Source organism: Schistocerca gregaria, chromosome 2, assembly GCF_023897955.1.
Source record: "Schistocerca gregaria isolate iqSchGreg1 chromosome 2, iqSchGreg1.2, whole genome shotgun sequence".
Lineage (NCBI taxonomy): Eukaryota > Metazoa > Arthropoda > Insecta > Orthoptera > Acrididae > Schistocerca > Schistocerca gregaria.
Genome location: NC_064921.1, coordinates 221,275,931 through 221,297,506, shown reverse-complemented (window position 1 = coordinate 221,297,506; position 21,576 = coordinate 221,275,931). Strand labels below are relative to the sequence as shown.

Here is a 21,576-nt window from a genome sequence, read left to right as displayed (position 1 = left end):
GAATCCTGACTTAGATGTTTTAATGGACCGCAGGAAGACATAGATGGTTGCAATTTGTGTCCTGGATTTGTCCCCAGTGTGTGCAATGGTGATGTGCATAAACTGTGTTTCATAATATATTTGATGAAAACGGAATATAATAAAAAGAACATACCATAATATAGATCAACTGAGCAAGGAAGAGCAGCTTTAAAGACACTAATTTCATATTCAGAAAGATGGATTTTGCTCTGCGCGACAATTCTGATGTACGCCGGCCGGAGTGGCCGTGCGGTTCTAGGCGCTGCAGTCTGGAACCGAGCTACGGCTACGGTCACAGGTTCGAATCTTGCCTCGGGCATGGATGTATGTGATGTCCTTAGGTTAGTTAGGTTTAATTAGTTCTAAGTTCTAGGTGACTGATGACCTGAGATGTTAAGTATCATAGTGCTCAGAGCCATTTGAACCAATTCTGATGTACGCTTTCATGATTTTCCTAAACAATTTCAGGCAAAAGCTGGGACGATACCCTCAGCAACGCTTCGCTGATCACCAGCACTGTTGCTATAAAAATGGGGTACTTACACAGCATCTCTGGCTGTTGTAGGTACAAACGAAAGGGGAGAGAAGCGGACAATGAAACAAGCTAATGACCCTAATAAATATCCGGAAACCAATGACGTAGTGCATGAATACCTTACAACAGAATCTCCAAGGATCCAAAATGAAGATAGCCGGCCGGTGTGGCCGTGCGGTTCTAGGCGCTTCAGTCTGGAACCGCGTGACCGTTACGGTCGCATATTCGAATCCTGCCTCGGGCATGGATATGTGTGATGTCCTTAGGTTAGTTAGGTTTAAGTAGTTCTAAGTTCTAGGGGACTGATGATCACAGATGTTAAGTCCCATAGTGCGCAAACCCATTCCAAAATGAAGATATGCACTTGAAGGTAAACACGTTACAGCATGTGTTCCACATGGCTATCGTTCATGTGAAGGGACGTTTCAGCCCTGCCTTACGTGTATGAGGCATGTTTCGACTACCTATTGTATCCTTAGTCGTGTATCCAGAGAGAAAACACTCTCCCCCTCGCCCATCCCTCCCTACAGACACACACAACAGCATGCAGCAGGAAATAAACGAACGATTAGAAGCATGAAAGGAAAGCGAGTGGGAGACGGAATAAAAAACAGGGCTAGTGGCGAGAAGGGTTGAGTTAAAGAGCTAAAGCGTGAATTACAGAAACAATTCTAGAATAACGGTGATCCAGATACTGTTTCTTACTTCGATGAGTGAGGCAACAGCTGTCATTGTTTAATCTCTGAAGATGTGATCCGTAGGTGGAGACTAAACATTACTGGATACCTCTTTATGCATCGACCACTGACTTCACAGCCAGGAAGTCTCAGTACAACTAAGCGTTACTCCTTCACAAATTGCTGACGTACCTGTCATTCAAGAACGCGGTGCCGAAAATTTGTTTTCGGAGGCAGCTTGCTGTATTGCTGCTTGAAGTAGAGAGGGTATCATGGGGTGTATCATTACTGCACAGTGTGGTAGTCCACCTGGAGCGGCTCAGCAAGAACCTGAAGGTGATTGCCTAAAGCATGAATCAGCGCCTGATTCTCCGCCGAAGAAGTTTTGTTTCGTACTCAGCGCCAAAAACGTACTCAGGGCAAATGTTCGCCTTGCGGGAATTACGACATCCTCGAGCGCTCGCAAGTCCTCCGCTCAAGGACTCTTGCCGCAACCTGCACTTGTCACAAGGCTTTCCTTTGTGTGTGTGACTTCCAAGGTGTTAGCCCTGACTTTCAATAATCTGAGCACGATATTGTTATATCGCTTAGCCGCTGGCGCAGTTCAGGCATCGTAAATGGAAATTTCCCTTGTTTTTCAGCCTTTGGGATCTTTATCTCGCTTTCTCTGTAGGTTTTCACTGTGTGTTAGTGCGTCTACGGCATATTTTTTCGATTGTCTTTTTGATGCTGGATACGCGAACAGGAAGGGATCCTCACACTGTGGTGATTTTCAACATCCTTCTGTACGTAGTCTAGAAGGCTGGTAGATGTCAGCACACTACAAACGGAAGACCAATATTACTTGTAAATCAGATAAAGAGCCACAAGTCACATACAATATTCAGAACATAGTTTCATTAGGAGCTACAACGGGCTATCTAACTACTCCATTATGAAGCGATCAAGACAGTTTTATAGTAAAATCTTCAGTGTCGCATGGTCGGAGACTTTCCTGTACTTCAGAGAGGTTTATAACGTCAGTGGAGAAATTTAACACAATATGTTATTGGAGAAACTTGCATAAGATTCCACCCCCCCCCCCCCCCCACACACACACACTTTAATGAAACATAGAAATTAAAAAAAAAAATCGCGTCCCCTTGAAGAGTTTTGTCGTACTACCATGATTTGTGGCACCTTCCAAGAAACACAGTGATCCATAGAAACCATCAGTTGTCTGATGCCAAGATATTGTTTGCCACTGAAAGCTGCCGAATGAATGTTTGCAGTAATGCATATAAACTGCTTGGGAAAAAAGTGAAGCGCCCAGGAAGGGAGGAGGAAACGAAATGAAACTTTACGAGTTGAGAGTGTTTGTGATGTTATGGCAGTGATTACAAAATCGAGTCAAATCTGCAAAGGACTTGCCAGACCGAGCGCACTTACCAGTATGGTGTTGGACCCCTGCTGGCCTTGATGGATACAGTGATTCGGTTGGGAAGGATATCAAAGAAGAAGATGTCCTGAGGCAAGCTGTTCCACAACTATTGTAATTGGTCCTTGATATCCTTGTTAATGACACTAAGACAGTGTTGAAGTTCAAGCTGGTCGTCCAGATATCCTATTAGGGGCAGATCTGGGGAGCTTGCTGAACTTCGGAGAACCTCAATATTCCGGAGACAGTTCACGGAGATACGTGTCACTTGTAGACGAGCATTGTCCTGTTGAAAAATGGCACCGCGATACTGCCATACGAGAACTCAGGACGTGCGTGGCGTATCGTTCTGCCGTCAGAGTTCCCTCAACCACATCCAGCAATAACCTGAAGTCATACTCGATGGTTCTCTATATCGCTACACCAGGAATAATACTGCTGTGCCTCTCCAATACGTTTGAAGAATAAGACCTCTCCTCAGGCTATATTCGCCAGAGATGGTCATCTGAGGGTAGTGCAGAACTGCGATTCATCGCTGGACGCAGTACAACGCCATTAATCAGCAGTATATGCTTCCAAGCTAAGGCACCACTCCAAAGGCAGCTGTTTTTGTTGTGTTAACTACAGCTTATGCTCGGAACGGTAATTCCTGAATCCTGTTACTGCTTTTCTCCTATCAGTGATACGGGGTAACACAGAATATTGCAGCGAGCCCATTACTTGTTCTGAGATGGCAGGTACAAATGTGAAAGGCTTGAGATGTGTTTGATGCAAAACACGGCGATCCTCCCTTGCGGTGGTCATACTTCGTGTACCGGAATCTTGACGACTAATGGGTCTGCCGTCACGTTCCCGCGCAGACCGATGTTAGAACACTGTCACATCCGAATATCCCAAAAACCTAGATGTTGCACGAACCGACGTGTCGTCCATATGGGGAACCACAATGAGGCTCCCTTAGAAGTCTGTCACTTGCTGACTTGCTGATCCCACTTCGTCACTCTAGTGCCCAGCATCGCCGTGTACTTGACAGTAATTAATCAACGTCTGACGCTGTCCACGTGCCTTATATATGCAACCAGGCTTGTTAACAACACTTAACACAGGCGATCTACTTGTCACAACAAATTTCAGGTGTAATCAGATAAACACTCATTAGTGGTATGCAAGAGTACGACGTTACACGGTCTTCCGAGTATGTCTTCTGGACGGTTCCCTTTTTCTCAGGCCGTGTACCTGGAAAAAAAGTACTCTTGGCGAAATAACTTTTTCCATTTTACGCCCACGAAAACCTGTGTTCGTATTTTCATTCACTTATTTGCTTTCAGATTATCGCGAATATATCTAGCATTAATTCCACCAAACAGTATCTTCGCAGATTCACATAGTCAGGTCATGCGGTGACTCTTATAGTAAGGCAGCAAGACAGTCTGCTTGTAGGTGCATCGCTATGGAAGCACCGGGAGAGAAGATTCAGTTAGTGGACTGGTAGAATTCAAATCCCTATCGGCACATTACGATTCAGGTTTTACATAGTTCCTTAAACCACATAAAAAGCATGGTTGCTTCTCTGAAGCAACGCCCGATTTCTTCCCTAGTCCGTCTAAGTTAAGCTCCACTTCTGTTTACCCCGCTGCGATGGGACATTAAATTCTTTTCTCCTAAATAACGATTCACCATATTTACGAACAGTTGTTGTACGTTGGAGGCGTATGTTGTAAGTACAACGCCAAGAGTTTTTTTACAAAGCACTGAACTATCGACGTCAGCTTGGACTACAGCGATGTAGTTTTTACATAAACGTTAACTGTAGCGTTTACAGCCCCAACATTTGCGTCGCTAGATTGATTTAATATTTAGCGCTAAATGTACAGAATTGACACCGGAAACGTTTCACAGATCTTTTATTTGTTGCAAGTTTACATAACACTGCTGATACATGTTATTAGGTTAGTAGCAACTGAGGAATTATAGTAACTTCTGGTATAATATTCTCTTTAAAGACACAGTGGCGCTCTCTACCTCTTGATTAACAATATGACCTACTGTAACAATATTATTAAGCCATAACGTAAAAAAAAGTATTGTAATACTGATATCTATTGGTTCCAAATGTAGAGTGTAAACCTCGTGAGATAAAATATATCCTCAACTGAACTTTCACTAAATCTGAAAAATACGGATCATTAAATTAACACACATAAATTTACGCGGGCTTTGGGCCGACTGGGACACGAATGACTGATTATTCTAACTCTCTCTGGTTTGTTAAGATTGTAAAATTTCTTTAGTGGTAATCGGAGGTCAGTCAGCCTAGTTATCTCACTGTAAAAATTTCGTTCCAAAACAAACGTAAAACACTTAAATTGATCCCAGAATGAAATTTTAGCTCTGCAGCGCGGCGTGCGCTGATATGAAACTTCCTGGCAGATTAAAACTGTGTGCCGGACCGAGACTCGAACTCGGGACCCTTCCAGGAGAGCTTCTGTGCAGTTTGGAAGGTAGGAGCCGAGGTATTGGCGGAAGTAAAGCAGTGAGGACGGGTCGTGAGCTGTGCTTGGCTAGTTCAGTTGGTAGAGCACTTTCCCGCGATAGGCAAAGGTCCAGAGTTAGAATCTCGTTCCGGAACACAATTTAAATCTGCCCGGAAGTTTCACTTAAATAGATGTTGTTATATTATCAGCGTTTGTTTACTTAACCATTTTTTCAAATAGTTTTGTGTGTTCAAAGTCCGTATGGTACTCAGCTACACATTAATTACTAAAAATCGTTTAATAACTGTTTTTCTCGACATTTTGTGTGTACCCTGTGGTCGCTGTGACATAAATTTATTTATATCAGCCATCTGCAGATTTATTATTTAATCTTTTTATTATTTTACAAACAGATTTAATGAACATGAAAAATATGTAAATAAAAAGTAAAGTCTCACTACCTGCGTGATTGACAATAAAGGTAGATAAAAAGCAATAACAACGGATTAATAGCGTAGGTTTATTACGGTTTCAGTTTTCAACACCTAAATACCGCAACAATTACTTTCGGGACACACGCAACCGAAACGTGTAGAAAACGTTTGGTTTGCCTGCGTATGTGGTTTTAAACACACAAGACGCGTCGCGAGAAATTACAGTCACATAATGCACTGATTAGTATTGACAGCCGGTTTCGTTCTGTTTCCCTCTTTTTGTTACCAAGTGGACGACATTTCATGTTTCTAAGGCAGCTCCATGTACCATGCTGCACGGAAGACGTACTTTCTAAACGTAAAGGAATGTCGAAACACAACGCATTGTAATCCGAGACTGCACAATGTTTAGTTCATGGTAGGTTAATCATAACATTGTAGAAAATTGTAACAACGAAGTGGTGTACTTGCGATGGCTCTGCTGTTGTACAGAATGGCAGGAAATAACAAGAGAGCTTCCGGAAGTTCCTGTAAGAATAGACTCACCGAATGTTACAGGTTTTAGCTCTGGGAAGTAAAACACAACAAACGTCACGGCGACAACCGACGTGTCAGCTGCGTCCCGGGCGGAGAAGGGTGACAGGTGAGTCCACGTCCGCCGGCAGGCTGAGGCGACGCACGCGAATCCGTAGTAGCCCTCCGCTCAGTTGCGCTTGCCCTGTCTGGAGCCGACACCGCGGTAACGACGGTCGGACGCACCTCCTAGCGACGCGCACCGCCTGAGGCACGCAAACAGACTGACGCTGGCTGGCAGTCAGCTGGCGAAAGCGAGAGGGCTCACCCTCCCCTCCCCCCCCCTCCTCCCCGCCGCTCCCCACCACTTGCCACCGCCGCCGCGGCTGGATGTGCGCGCGGAGCTGCTCGCGCCCCGACACTGACCCCATTCCGCAGTCTGAGCGCGTCGCAGCCGCGCTGGCTCGCGCGCCAGCGATGCACTCCCTTACCTGCCGACTCTTCCTGATTTCTCGTCTGGGGCCGGACCGATCTGTTTACACTTGTCCGGTCACGCGCGGCGCAGGTCACTGTCACGCTTCATTGACTAGGAAGCGAAAGGACGACATCAGGTACGCTCAGCGCATTTGGTAATCTAGAGCAGGGCTTCCCAACCTTTTCGGCTGGCGGACCCCTTCTTCAGTCGAAAATCCATGGCGGACCCCTCAGTCAAGAGCACAGAAACTTTAAATTTCAGAGCGAAACCCATGGGAACTGGAAGCTTCTTAAGGCAAGTGCCATGTTCCCAATGATCTCCCGCCCCCCTCCCCCTCCTCGAAGTATCAATAGTCTTTGGTTTAGAGATGAATAAAAACAACTTGAAATTAACGATCCAGTTTGAATTCCCACTGTATTCAGACACTTACTAGTGGATTTACTCACTTTGTTCAAAGCACTATAGCCTGATTAAAATTACTTGGTAATTGAAATTTCACACGATGGAGCTGTCTTCCTCCAAGAGCAATCGACGTCACGTCCAGCTGTTGACAAGCTGCCGCTCATGGACTGTTCACTCCCACTATTTGGCTACTGTTGTGTAAGGAGCATGCATATGTGTGTGTGTGTGTGTGTGTGTGTGTGTGTGTGTGTGGTTTTTCGTGAAATCCGAAGAAAAATGTTCAAATGTATGTAAAGTCTTCCTTTGGTCGTAATCCCTCCTCATTCATTTCAACTGGAAACTTCCCTTGTTGTGAAGGCGATGGAGAAACTGCACCCTTCTTCAATGATCCTGACTTCAGCCACCGATCCATGTTAGAAGTAGTAAACTGATCAAAAATCGACTTATGAAATAGGTAGTGCACTGGCAAAGCAAATTTAATTATGCCTGGGGCCGTATACGTGCCAGCGAGCGCTGTGATTGGTCTACAAAGCTCGCTCTGCGCATGCGTAAAAGGTTTCAGCGCATTTAGCGCCGTGAGCCGGGGCACAAACGACCCCTGTATCGTTGCGAAACGGTAGATCAGAGAAGCCGCATTCTCCGGCACTAAACTGTGTATACGTTCTCACTTCGGAGCCGCAAAGGCTGCTTGGGGATACAACCTGAAGTAAAAGTACACATGTTTTTCACACGAAAAAAAAAAATAGTTATCAATTTTATTTTCACATTTTTATTCAATAATTTTACTCATTAATATGGACAATTTGGTGAAAGGTGGACGCGGACCCTCTAGAAAGAGCCGGCGGACCCCTAAGGGATCTGCGGACCACAGGTTGGGTAGCTGTGATCTAGAGAGAAGATCAGGTGCACTGATAAGTGCCCGAGAACTTTGTGACTAGCGTGTTACTTTAGTAGAATGGAAGAAGCCAAAGCGCGAGCTGCCTGTGGCCGTTAACAAATGAATGAGTGTAATGTGAAGTGAACAACGGAGCAATGTTGACTATAATGCACCGCAGGTTTCTCTTAGTGGTGTTGGCAATGAAAACGAAAGGAACAGTTCGAATAAAACCATAGCTCCAATAGTGAAAGTATCTTCACATACTCAATATCGACTATAAAACAAGAAGAGAGAAGATTAAGATTTGACATCACGTCGAAGACGAGATCGTTCAGATTAGGCGTACTATGCCTGTCTTTTTACTATACAGGGCGTAAATTTTGACAAACCAGAATAACTCGAAAAATGTCCGCCCCTGGTAGCTGAGTGGTCAGCGCGACGGAATGTCATACCTAACGGCCCGGGTTCGATTCCCGGCTGGGTCAGAAACTTTATCCGCTCAGGGACTGGGTGTTGTGCTGTCCTTATCATCATCATTTCATCCCCATCGACTCGCAAGTCACCGAAGAGGCGTCAACTCGAAAGACCTGTACCAGGCGAGCGTTGTACCCGACGGGAGGCCCTAGCCACACGGCTTTTCCATTTCCACCCGAAAAATAAGCTTCTCACGAAAAAAAGTGTAGAATCCAGATTGGATTATTTTCGAGGGGGACATCTGCTGGTGCTAAAATGATCCCGCCACCCCAGTCCCTTAGGGGGTGGGGCGGGAGGCCACTTTAAAATTTCAAATGGGAACCCCCATTTTTGTTGCAGAATCAGATTCTACATAAAAAGCTACGAACATTTTGTCTTAAACATTTGTTTTGATTCTTGGTTGTTGGGGCTGTAATTCAAGAAAATCCATGTTCTCATTTTTGCTTGGAAAATGGTTACGGATAAATAAACGATACTTATTTACTTCGTAAATTTTGATTCACTAGAACTCAAACTCTCTCTCTCTCCCTGTAGGGTGGGATTTGAAAAAGAGGAATCAGAGTTTTACAAATGTTGACCCAATCTGAATCTGCAGGGCTGGGGTGGGGGGGCTAATTTTAGCACCAGCAGATGTCCCCCCTCGAAAATAATCAACTCTGGATTTTACACATGTTTTTGTGTGAAGCTTATTTTTTTAGTTATTCAGGTGTGTCAACTTAATATTTACACCTTGTATACTAGCTGTTACCTGCAGCTGCACTCGGATATCAGTAAAATGAAATGAAATGTGTGGAGGGTTTTATTGGTTGGGAGACCACGTTCGGTGACTTGTGGATCAAAGACGGTAAAAGTATGAGGAGGACAACACGCTTACTTAGGCGCAAGCGAAAAAAACTGGACCGCACTGGGAATCGAACCTAGGACTCCAAGGACAAGGGTCAAACCACTGTCCACAAGACCACGAACAGCTGACGTATGTGTGTACGCGTTTTAGCTCTGCGTGACTCATGATCCACTGCAGTTACAGTGGAACAGGTTTGTGACCGATATTCGTAAGGAAATTTGGACTAAACATGTATAGGATTCTGTAAGCATTGTATTCATTACGCTGGAACATATCAAACAATAACAACGTTTTCACAAGTATAATCAAGTTCAAAAGTTAAAGAATATGTAGCTTTATCGAAGAGTAATTATTGTTCCATATTTAGCGTTGTATTCTTCAAATTAAATGTACTGCATACTTTCTAAAGTAGGCTATGTTGTTCCTCTCAGCGTTCAGGCTATCTCCGTACCAGATTTCATCAAAACACGTTCAGCAATGTAGTCGTGAAAGCGTAACAGACAGAACTACTTTCACATTTATAATATTAGTATATAAGTGTGGATTTCTGTCCCACATATAATAACTGCGTGTGTCTACAATTGTTACCAACTCATCATGAAATAATCTGATTAAGTTACGTGGTAACTCATGAATCAAGAGGCCCCCCAGAGACGCTCATAACGGGTACCACTGAAGTTCGCTAACGACGATTATTTGGTAACAGGTCGAAAACGATAATTATGCCCCTGTTTTGGCTTAAGGTTGAAATGTATGACAAACTGCCTAGTGACAGAACAGTTACAACTGTGGCGCTGTAGTTCAGATGAAGTAGAAGTGCGGCATGTGACAGTTAATGAATGCTTAAAAGTAGTGCAGAATCAATAATGAAGCCAGCGTTAATTTTAATGTGGTGCTGTCTGTCTTAATATTGCTGACACTGTAAATGAAAGGGAGGTTTTTAATGAAGCCCATAGCCCCGCACTCAACAGCTAAAGTAGAAGGGTGGGCATTAACTCTGGAGTTCAGAAAATGTCGAAGAATGGTTCACTAATCCCGCTACCTGAATTATTCTACTTGCCTTTCAGATAGAAGAGTGCGTATGTATTATACATTTGGGTGGACGAGTATTCTGTGCTGTGGATAAAAACAGTGCGTGCCAGAATTTCCATTCTCATTTTATTTCTTTGTTTGAAACCACTCAATCCGACATTTAAATTTCTGTGGACAGTTTGAGAAGAATTAGAACAGACTTACACTCGACTAAACAGTATTGGCTCTGCCGCCATAGTAAAAACTGACCAGAAAAAAGGCAAGTATTCATCCAGAACAAAATATAACCAGATGAACGTAGCAGTTCTTGGAGCCAAGGATGGGGACCTAGGAAACGTATTGGCTGCCACCGTTCACTAATCTGCCATTCGGCAACCCTCAACAGCAAAAAGAGACCTCCATGACACCGTTTTGGGTATCAAGGTCCATGGGCCAGCGTTCAGGAAGGCACTCCAGTCTGACCGACCTTCGCTTGGTGACCGCCACCTTGGTCGTAGCCTCTATTCCAGAAAAGTTCCCGTGCGAAACACAAGTGCGGACACCACTGCGAAGTCAGCCAGAAGCAGCTGCATTTAAGCCCCTGCCAGACCAGCCAACATCGTCAAACAGCTTGGACAGCTATGTGACATGCAGTTTGTGCCGGCCAACACAGTGTCGGTGACTCTACCGCCCCTGCCGTCGCCGGGCACTGAATCCCTGTCTATTGCCTGAACATCTGGACAAATGTGCGGCTAAGCAACCTGCTACCTTCTCGGAAGTACTACGCGGGAGATCCATCCATCCCTGCATCTGCCGAGGTGTCAACTGGTGGATTTCCATTTCATTCACCAATGTCACCAATGATGATGGCGCAGTCTGTCGTACTCGTAGTGACATCTGTTCTTCGCTGGGCCAACCACGCCATGAGCCAGCAGTAAGGAGCGAATCTTCGCTCGCCATTATGTCTAACAGCTACGGAGGACATTGTTTGTACACGAACTGCAACAAAGAAGTTCTTATGTAAATGAACTGCCTTCTCCTGTTGCACCTGTGTCTACCTTGAGCAGAAAATCGCAGACCACACCCAGTCGTCCTAGCAACCTCACCACAATTGATGTCACAAATGTGTTTACTCCTGAAATCCCGTTATAAACATTATGCAGTGTCAAAATGGTGAAACGCCCAGGTTGCTCTATTAATGTTTTGCGCAAAGCTGAAAAATTGTTAGCTAAATATATATTTTCTGAATTGAATGTCATTATTATTTAATGTCTTCAAAATCTTTTCCTTTGTTCTTCTACCGGCCTATTTAACATGATAAACTTTCTGTAAAAAAGTTGTAACAAAACTGTAGTAGTAGAGCTCGTGCGAAATGAGATGATCTTACTGTAGAAAAAAATGCATAGTTGTCTTACGTTCTGAGTGAGTCTATCCCTATGTTCCAGTGCGGTGGCAGCCTCAATTGACTGTCGCCCGTTCATCTGCGCTTTTCTAGCCTTCTCGACCTCTTTAGTGTTGTGGTTGGCAGGAGAGCCAACCCCGTATTGCTAAAGGAGGCCGAAATGCACGCGTTTTAGCTCACGCAGGCTGACGTGAGTTCTGGAACATGACAAGGGAATTAGAATTGAGAAAAACGGACGTAGCTGGTGGAATACCTAACTTTAATCCATTAATGGAGAACGTCGCTCTTTATGGTACATTATTCACAATATCAATAGTACGGATACTGGCGCCTTGCTAGGTCGTAGCAAATAACGTAGCTGAAGGCTATGCTAACTATCGTCTCGGCAAATGAGAGAGTATTCAGTCAGTGAACCATCGCTAGCAAAGTCGGCAGTACAACTGGGGCGAGTGCTAGGAAGTCTCTCTAGACCTGCCGTGTGGCGGCGCTCGGTCTGCAATCACTGGTAGTTGCGACACGTGGGTCCGACGTATACTACTGGACCGCGGCCGATCTAAAGGCTACCACCTAGCAAGTGTGGTGTCTGGCGGTGACACCAGATTTAGTACACTGCATGCGTTCAGGCATAATAGTTACAGGGAAAGTTCTTCACAATCAAGTGCGTGTGATTGCATACAATGCCACTAGATTTGTGCCACAAGAGGCAAGTGAGAACCTCTAGCTCTTTCAGTCATACAATAAAGAGAAAGAAGAAGGGGGAAAGTATAGATACACGTACTGCCCAAGGCTTCACTACTTCGGGAAGGATGCTGAATAAAAAACAAACAAAAAGAAAGTATTTATGAAATATTGGCGAACAGTTTGTCACCGTACTTACAAGTAATTTCCAAATCAAACATGGTTGTTTTTTTTCATGTTCCCATCATCCTTGATATCTGCTGAGCTACATTTTCGGAACCTTTTTTGTTTTATGAGATTTCATTCTAGCAGTGTAGGACCGGACTTGTTTCCTTTAATTGATACTTTCTTCATGCGACAACTTTTTTCCACAAGTTGTGACTCATTCGCAATAACGTTCCACAGTGGTCTATTAAATATTAACTTTGTTATCAAGCCAGTCTCGGATAACAAATAGTTTATTAATCAGGTAATTAATTTCGGTCAGTGATGACCACCTTCAGATCTGAGTAAATTCAATATAATACGTAATTCGTGTCATTGCGTATACAGATGGTACAGTCACATTAAATCAGTCGAACAAGCTTAGTCACAAAATTTAAAAAAAATTCTGGTAACCATTGACAACGTTACACCGAACATGTCGACACTTGAAACTGTCACTAAGAAATTCGCTATTTATGCAGGTACTCAAGTGAAAGCTTTTATTAGTAACTTACCTACCTCTGAGTTTTTCAGAGAGTGATTAATTGAAATAGAGCTAGATAAAAGGCTTGATCATAATGTAACGGCCCCCACCCAACTTAACCCCTGAAGCGTAAAATCCGTTACTGGCCACTCTTTAAGTGCTGTTAGATGTAGCCAAATTCCCAGCATATTTAATCAATAAAAAACTTTATCATTTGCTCAAATAACTCTTCGTTTACAACCAGTATTCGCTCAACGCGTGCAATGAACTTGTCAAGCGGCTTAAAAATATGAAAATCCCAAATAATGGCAAGTTCATTGCCCTCGATGTTACTCACATGTACGCTAATGTAGCAGAAAATGAAAAGGGAAACTTTACTAGCGACAATGTTTTAAAATACACTCCTGGAAATTGACATAAGAACACCGTGAATTCATTGTCCCAGGAAGGGGAAACTTTATTGACACATTCCTGGGGTCAGATACATCACATGATCACACTGACAGAACCACAGGCACATAGACACAGGCAACAGAGCATGCACAATGTCGGCACTAGTACAGTGTATATCCACCTTTCGCAGCAATGCAGGTTGCTATTCTCCCATGGAGACGATCGTAGAGATGCTGGATGTAGTCCTGTGGAACGGCTTGCCATGCCATTTCCACCTGGCGCGTCAGTTGGACCAGCGTTCGTGTTGGACGTGCAGACCGCGTGAGACGACGCTTCATCCAATCCCAAACATGCTCAATGGGGGACAGATCCGGAGATCTTGCTGGCCAGGGTAGTTGACTTACACCTTCTAGAGCACGTTGAGTGGCACGGGATACATGCGGACGTGCATTGTCCTGTTGGAACAGCAAGTTCCCTTGCCGGTCTAGGAATGGTAGAACGATTGGTTCGATGACAGTTTGGATGTACCGTGCACTATTCAGTGTCCCCTCGACGATCACCAGAGGTGTACGGCCAGTGTAGGAGATCGCTCCCCACACCATGAAGCCGGGTGTTGGCCCTGTGTGCCTCGGTCGTATGCAGTCCTGATTGTGGCGCTCACCTGCACGGCGCCAAACACGCCTACGACCATCATTAGCACCAAGGCAGAAGCGACTCTCATCGCTGAAGATGACACGTCTCCATTCGTCCCTCCATTTACGCCTGTCGCGACACCACTGGAGGCGGGCTGCACGATGTTGGGGCGTGAGCGGAAGACGGCCTAACGGTGTGTGGGACCGTAGCCCAGCTTCATGGAGACGATTGCGAATGGTCCTCGCCGATACCCCAGGAGCAACAGTGTCCCTAATTTGCTGGGAAGTGGCGGTGCGGTCCCCTACGGCACTGTGTAGGATCCTACGGTCTTGGCGTGCATCCGTGCGTCGCTGCGGTCCGGTCCCAGGTCGACGGGCACGTGCACCTTCCGCCGACCACTGGCGACATCGATGTACTGTGGAGACCTCACGCCCCACGTGTTGAGCAATTCGGCGGTACGTCCACCCGGCCTCCCGCATGCCCACTATACGCCCTCGCTCAAAGTCCGTCAACTGCACATACGGCTCACGTCCACGCTGTCGCGGCATGCTACCAGTGTTAAAGACTGCGATGGAGCTCCGTACGCCACGGCAAACTGGCTGACACTGACGGCGGCGGTGCACAAATGCTGCGCAGCTAGCGCCATTCGACGGCCAACACCGCGGTTCCTGGTGCGTCCGCTGTGCCGTGCGTGTGATCATTGCTTGTACAGCCCTCTCGCAGTGTCCGGAGCAAGTATTGTGGGTCTGACACACCGGTGTCAATGTGTTCTTTTTTCCATTTCCAGGAGTGTACGAGGAATTACCTGGCTCCGATACTGTTTAATGTAGAACTGGTCTCATCCCACAACTGTTTTAGCTTTCTGAGTAAGATGTACTTTCAGATTGATGGACTAGCCCCGTCTTGCTCACACCGGACGTTCCGTCTAGCGGGCGCCCGCTTAGGGCGATGAGCAGGCAAAATGGTCGCATGTTGTCACTCTTCGCTGCGTAAACAAACCTATTGGCTTGCTGCTATGGTGCTATGACTATGAATGTTATGAATATGTATTCAGCTGAGAAGAGTCCAAGTTCTAGCGCAAATTGCGTGCAACAACAATCCCAATGGCAGTTGCAGTGACTTTTTGTGAATACTGGTAAACGTACTACATATTTAGTATGTTGACTTCTGTTATACAAAAAGAAAAAAGAAAATACAACGTTGGGAGACACTAGAATTCCAAATATTGTGGCGTGTATAACAGTGTTAAGGGAGATGAGCATCTGAAATTAATTGCAAAGTTAAAAGAATCCTTCAGCAACGAGGAAAGCTCGGTTACCTCAATTAATCTTACATTAATTATTAATAGCCTATTATTAAGTTACATTACAAATCGATTTACCCGACACTTCAATGTCCAAGAATTTGAAGTTACAAATGAAGGTCCAGTGAGAGCGTGCTCTACAACTGCCCATTTAATTGCTCGGGAAATTCGACCACTCTCCACTGGGCCGTTTGTGAAAGAATGCCTCGACATTGCTAGTGAATGCGTATGTCCTCTAAGTACAGCACAATGTCACGCAATTAGTCCGTCTCTACACACAATTGCACGCCATATAGAACACCGTAGTGCACATGTTGAACGACAGCTAACGGTGAGAGGACAACAATTCTTCGAATACTCTCTGTCTCTTGACGAAAAGCACCGACGTTACTGATAAAGCACAATTGGCTGTATTCGTCCCAGGGGTGATAACAAATTTAAATATAACCGAACAGTTTCTTAATTTGATGCTCATCAGGGACACATGTATCGGCGAAGATGCGTTTAGTGCTGTTCAACACGCTGTTAAGAAATTGGATCTGCGCTGGAACAAGCTCGTTTCCGCCGCCATTGCTGGCGCCCCAATTACGGCTGGTTGTAAAGTGCGTTTTGTGGGACGTATAAAAACTAACCTGAGCCGAGGACAGCAATTTCACTCAGTGCATTGTGTAATTCATCAAGAGGCACTTTATGCGAAGACTGTACAGTTTGAGAGGGTTATGAATGTCGTTGTTAGGGCCGTAAATTTTATACGGTGCGCAGGATTGAATCACAGACAGTTTCTAGATTTAATGGATTCACCGGAATCTGACTTCAGTGATATACTCTATTTTTATCAGGTATGATGCTCGAATGTTTCCTCCTTTTGCTTGAACAGGTAAATATTTTTATGGATTTGAAAGTAACGTCGGTTGCTGAGCTTTCTGTCGCTCAAATGGGTTGTTAACCTAGCATTTGTTACCGACATAACGACTCATGTGAATAGTTTGTGCTTCGTTGCAGGCAGAAGGTAAGTTAATTTTCTAAAATTTGCGCATTGCAAATGAAATTGGAGATAAGGAGAGGTCAGTATCAGGACCGTGATTTCACGCAGTTTCCGAATGTGTTGCGATTCGAAACTGGCATTAATAATGACATAGTTCCGTCGTTCGTTCGATCTCTCGACAATTTGGATGCAGCATTCGCGGTACGATTCGAGGATTTGAGATCACTTGAGCTACATTTTGATACTTTCATGTCACTCTGCTCCATGAACGCCAAAACAGTGTCCGCAGAGGTACAGTTTGAACACTTCATTAAGAACAAGTTCAGAATGTCGAATGACATCATTCGGTTCTATTCTTGCGTTATACGGGATAGATTTCCTCAGCTACATGCGAAAGGAGCAGCTATAATATGCACGTTTGGTTCTGCATATTTATGTGAGCAGTGTTTGTTAGTTTTGAACCTTTGCAAAGCGAGACATAGATCACAAATGACAGATATCCTTCGCAGGGCCTTTCTTCGATTGCACACCACAAGTAGTAAATGTCCGGATATTTCCTCGCTTGCAGCAAAACAGAGGAATATGGATCGTAATATATATAAATAAAATACAACACGGTCTGCGGTACCGTATGTGATGTGATAATACACTGAAGAGCCACAGAAATTGGTACACCAGCCTAATCTCAAGTAGTGCCAGCGCGAGCACGCAAAAGATCCGCAACACGACGAGGCATGGACTCGACTAATGCCTGAAGTACTGCTGGAGGAAATTGACACCACGAATCCTGAAGGGCCGTCCACAAATCCGTAAGAGTACGAAGAGGTGGAGATCTCTTCTGAACAAAGCGTTGCAAGGCTTCCCAGATATGTTCAATGATGTTTATGTCTCGGGAGTTTGGTGGCTTCAGAAGAGTATTCCTGGACCCACTCTGTAGCAGTTCTGGACGCGTGGGATGTCGCATTGTCCTGCTGGAATTGCCGAATTCCGTCGGAATGCTCAATGAACATGAGTGGATGAGGGTGATTATGTACGTGTCACCTGCCAGAGTCCTTTCTAGACGTATCAGAGGCCCCATATCACTCCAACTGCACACGAACTACACTATTACAGAGCAGCTTGAACAGTCCCCTGCTGACACGCAGGGAAACGGATTCACGAGGTTGTCTGCACACCCGTGCACGCCCATCCGCTCAATACAATTTGAAACGAGACTCGTCTGACCAGGTGGCATATTTCCAGTCGTCAACAGTCCAGTGTCGGTGTTGCCGGCCCGGGGCGAGGTGTAAAGCTCTATGTCGTGCAGTCATCAAGCGTACAGGAGGGGGCCTTTGGCTCCGAAAGCCCATATCGATGATGTTTTGTTGAATGTTTTGCACGATAAGACTTGCTGATGGCCCATTACTGAAATCTGCAGCAGTTTGCGGATGGGTTACACTTCTGTCTCGTTGAACGATTCACTTCAAGTCGTCGTTGGTCCCTTTCCTGCAGGATCTTTTCTCGACCGCTGCAATGTTGGAGATTTGACATTTTACCGGATAGCTGATATTCACGGTACACTCGTTAAATGGTCGTACGGGAAAATCCTCGCTTCATTGCTACCTCACAGATGCTGTGTGTGGTGTCACCGCCAGACACCACACTTGCTAGGTGGTAGCCTTTAAGTCGGCCGCGGTCCGTTAGCATACGTCGGACCCGCGTGTCGCCACTATCAGTGATTGCAGACCGAGCGCCGCCACACGGCAGTTCTAGTCTAGAGAGACTGCCTAGCACTCGCCCCAGTTGTACAGCCGACTTTCTTAGCGATGGTTCACTGTCTACATACGCTCTCATTTGCAGAGATGACAGTTTAGCATAGCTTTCAGGTCATTTGCTACAACCTATCAAGGCGCCATATTCTTCAAGAATGTATTCTGAACAGATAATATTGTGAATCATATACCGTCAAGAGCGACGTTCATCATTAATGGACTAAAGTTAAGTATCAAACTAATTACTTCCGCTTTCTGAATTCTAATTGCTTCCCATGTTCCAGACCTCGCGTCAGTATAGTCCTTCCCTCCTCACGCCAGCCTGCGTGAGGTAAAACGCGTGCATTTCGGCCTCATCTAGTAACACGGTGTTGGCTCTTCTGCCAACACAACACTGTGTCCCATGGCTCGTACGTCGACTATAACTGCATGTTCAAACTCACTTAAATCTTGATAACCAGCCATTGTTCGGTCTAATAACTCCCCCATACACTTGTACTCTGCATGTTTACATATCCCTGTATTGGAATACGCAAGCCTATACCAGTTTCTTTCACGCTTCAGTGTAGATTGTAACGTAATAGTATTACGTTACATTTAACCTGCTGCCTGTAAGTCCACAACACCACAGGGTTGTATTTTATGTCCAGAATGTACTTAATGTAGTCTAACCTAGAACGCCCCCCTCCCCCCATGAACCATGGACCTTGCCATTGGTGGGGAGGCTTACGTGCCTCAGCGATACAGATAGCCGTACCATAGGTGCAACCACAACGGAGGGGTATCTGTTGAGAGGCCAGACAAACGTTTGGTTCCTGAAGAGGGGCAGCAGCCTTTTCAGTAGTTGCAGGGGCAACAGTCTGGATGATTGACTGATCTGGTCTTGTAATACTAACCAAAATGGCCTTGCTGTTCTGGTACTGCGAACGGCTGAAAGCGAGGGGAAACGACAACCGTAATTTCTCCCGAGGGCATGCAGTTTTACTGTATGATTAAGGTTAAAGTTAGATATAGTGGTAATTAGTGAAGTTCGGTGGCAGGAGGAACAAGATCTCTGGCCAGGTGACTACAGGGTTATAAACACAAAATCAAATAGGGGTAATGCAGGAGTAGGTTTAACAATGAATAGGAAAATAGGAATGCGGGTACGCTACTACAAACAACATAGTGAACGCATTATTGTGGCCAAGATAGATACAAAGCCCACACCTACTACAGTAGTACAAGTTTATATGCCAACTAGCTCTGCAGATGACGAAGAAATTGATGAAATATATGATGAGATAAAAGAAATTATTCAGGTAGTGAAGAGAGACGAAAATTTAATAGTCATGGGTGATTGGAACTCGTCAGTAGGGAAAGAGAGAGAAGAAAACGTAGTAGGTGCATATGGAATGGGGCTAAGAAATGAAAGAGGAAGCCGTCTGGTAGAATTTTGCGCAGAGCATAACTTAATCATAGCTAACACTTGGTTCAAGAATCATGAAAGAAAGGTGTATACATGAAAGAACCCTGGAGATACTAAAAGATATCATATAGATTATATGGATTTAGGAATCAGGTTTTAAATTGTAAGACATTTCCAGGGGCAGATGTGGACTCTGACCACAATCTATTGGTTATGAACTGTAGATTAAAACTGAAGAAACTGCAAATAGGTGGGAATTTAAGGAGATGGGACCTGGATAAACTGAAAGAACCAGAGGTTGTACAGAGTTTCAAGGAGAGCGTAAGGGAGCAATTGGCAGGAATGGGGGAAAGAAACACAGTAGAAAAAGAATGGTTAGCTTTGAGGGATGAAATAGTGAAGGCAGCAGAGGATCAAGTAGGTGAAAAGACGAGGAGTAGTAGAAACCCTTGGGTAAAAGAAGAAATATTGAATTTAATTCATGAAAGGAGAAAATATCAAAATGCTGTAAATGAAACAGGCAAAAAGGAATTCAAACGTCTCAAAAATGAGATTGACAGGAAGTGCAAAATGGCTAAGCAGGGATGGCTAGAGGACAAATGAAAGGATGTAAAGGCTTATCTCACTAGGGGTAAAATAGATACTGCTTACAGGAAAATTAAAGAGACCTTTGGAGAAAAGTGAACCACTTGCATGAATATTAAGAGCTCAGATGGAAACCCAGTTCTAACCAAAGAAGGGAAAGCAGAATGGTGGAAGGAGTACATAGAGGGCCTATACAAGGGCGACAATATTATGGAAATGGAAGAGGATGTAGATGAAGATGAAATGGGAGATAAGATACTGCATAAGGAGTTTGACAGAGCACTGAAAGACCTAAGTCGAAATAAGGCCCCTGGAGTAGACAACAATCCATTAGAACTACTGACAGCCTTGGGAGAGCCAGTCCTGACAAAACTCTACCATCTGGTGAGCAAAATGTGCGAGACTGGCGAAATACCCTCAGACTTTAAGAAGAATATAATAATTCCAATCCCAAAGAAAGCAGGTGTTGACAGATGTGAAAATTACCGAACTATCAGTTTAACAAGCCACAGCTGCAAAGTACTAACACGAATTCTTTACACACGAATGGAAAAATTGGTAGAAGCAGACCTTGGGGAAGATCAGTTTGGATTCCGTAGAAATACTGGAACACGTGAGGCAATACTGACGCTACGACTCACCTTAGAAGAAAGATTAAGGAAAGGCAAACCTACGTTTCTAGCTTTTGTAGACGTAGAGAAAGCTTTTGACAATGTTGCTTGGAATACTCTCTTTCAAATTCTGAAGGTGGCAGGGGTAAAATACAGGGAGCGAAAGGCTATTTCCAATTTGTACAGAAACCAGATGGCAGTTATAAGAGTCGAGGGACATGAAAGGGAAGCAGTGGTTGGGAAGGGAGTGAGACAGTGTTGTAGCCTATCCCCGATGTTATTCAATCTGTATACTGAGCAAGCAATAAAGGAAACAAAAGAAAAGTTCGGAGTAGGTATTAAAATCCATGGAGAAGAAATAAAAACTTTGAGGTTCGCCGATGACATTGTAATTCTGTCAGAGACAGCAAAGGACTTGGAAGAGCAGCTGAACGGAATGAACGGTGCCTTGAAAGGAGGGTATAAGATGAACATCAACAAAAGCAGAACGAGGATAATGGAAAGTAGTCGAAGTAAGTCGGGTGGTGCTAGGGGAATTAAATTAGGAAATGAGACACTTAAAGTAGTAAAGCAGTTTTGCTATTTGGGGAGGAAATAACTGACGATGGTCGAAGTAGAGAGCATATAACATGTAGACTGGCAATGGCAAGGAAAGCGTTTCTGAAGAAGAAAAATTTGTCAACATCGAGTATAGATTTAAGTGTCAGGAAGTCATTTCTGAACGTATTTGTATGGAGTGTAGCCATGTATGGAAGTGAAACGTGGACGATAAACAGTTTGGACAAGAAGAGAATAGAAGCTTTCGAAATGTGGTGCTACAGAAGAATGCTGAAGATTAGATGGGTAATCACATAACTAATGAGGAAATACTGAATAGAATTGGGGAGAAGAGAAGCTTGTGGCACAACTTGACTAGAAGAAGGGATCGGCTGGTAGGACATGTCTAAGACATTGAGGGATCACCAATTTAGTATTGGAGGGCAGC

General features: G+C 44.6%; 1 protein-coding gene across 10 annotated transcripts in view; it reads right to left on the bottom strand.

Annotated features, from left to right (window-relative positions):
* Positions 1–21,576, bottom strand: part of LOC126336721 (Ig-like and fibronectin type-III domain-containing protein 1) — a 2,308,230-nt gene that overhangs the window by 979,244 nt on the left and 1,307,410 nt on the right. For 6 of the 10 annotated variants that reach the window (XM_050000691.1, XM_050000701.1, XM_050000697.1 and 3 more), the window contains exon 1: positions 6,105–6,355. The exons of 3 other annotated variants lie outside the window; for them this stretch is intronic. The gene's annotated coding sequence lies outside the window, so the exon portion shown is untranslated. Of the gene's footprint in view, positions 1–6,104; positions 6,567–21,576 lie in introns of those variants that run through there. One more of the 10 variants, XM_050000692.1, reaches the window with a different exon arrangement.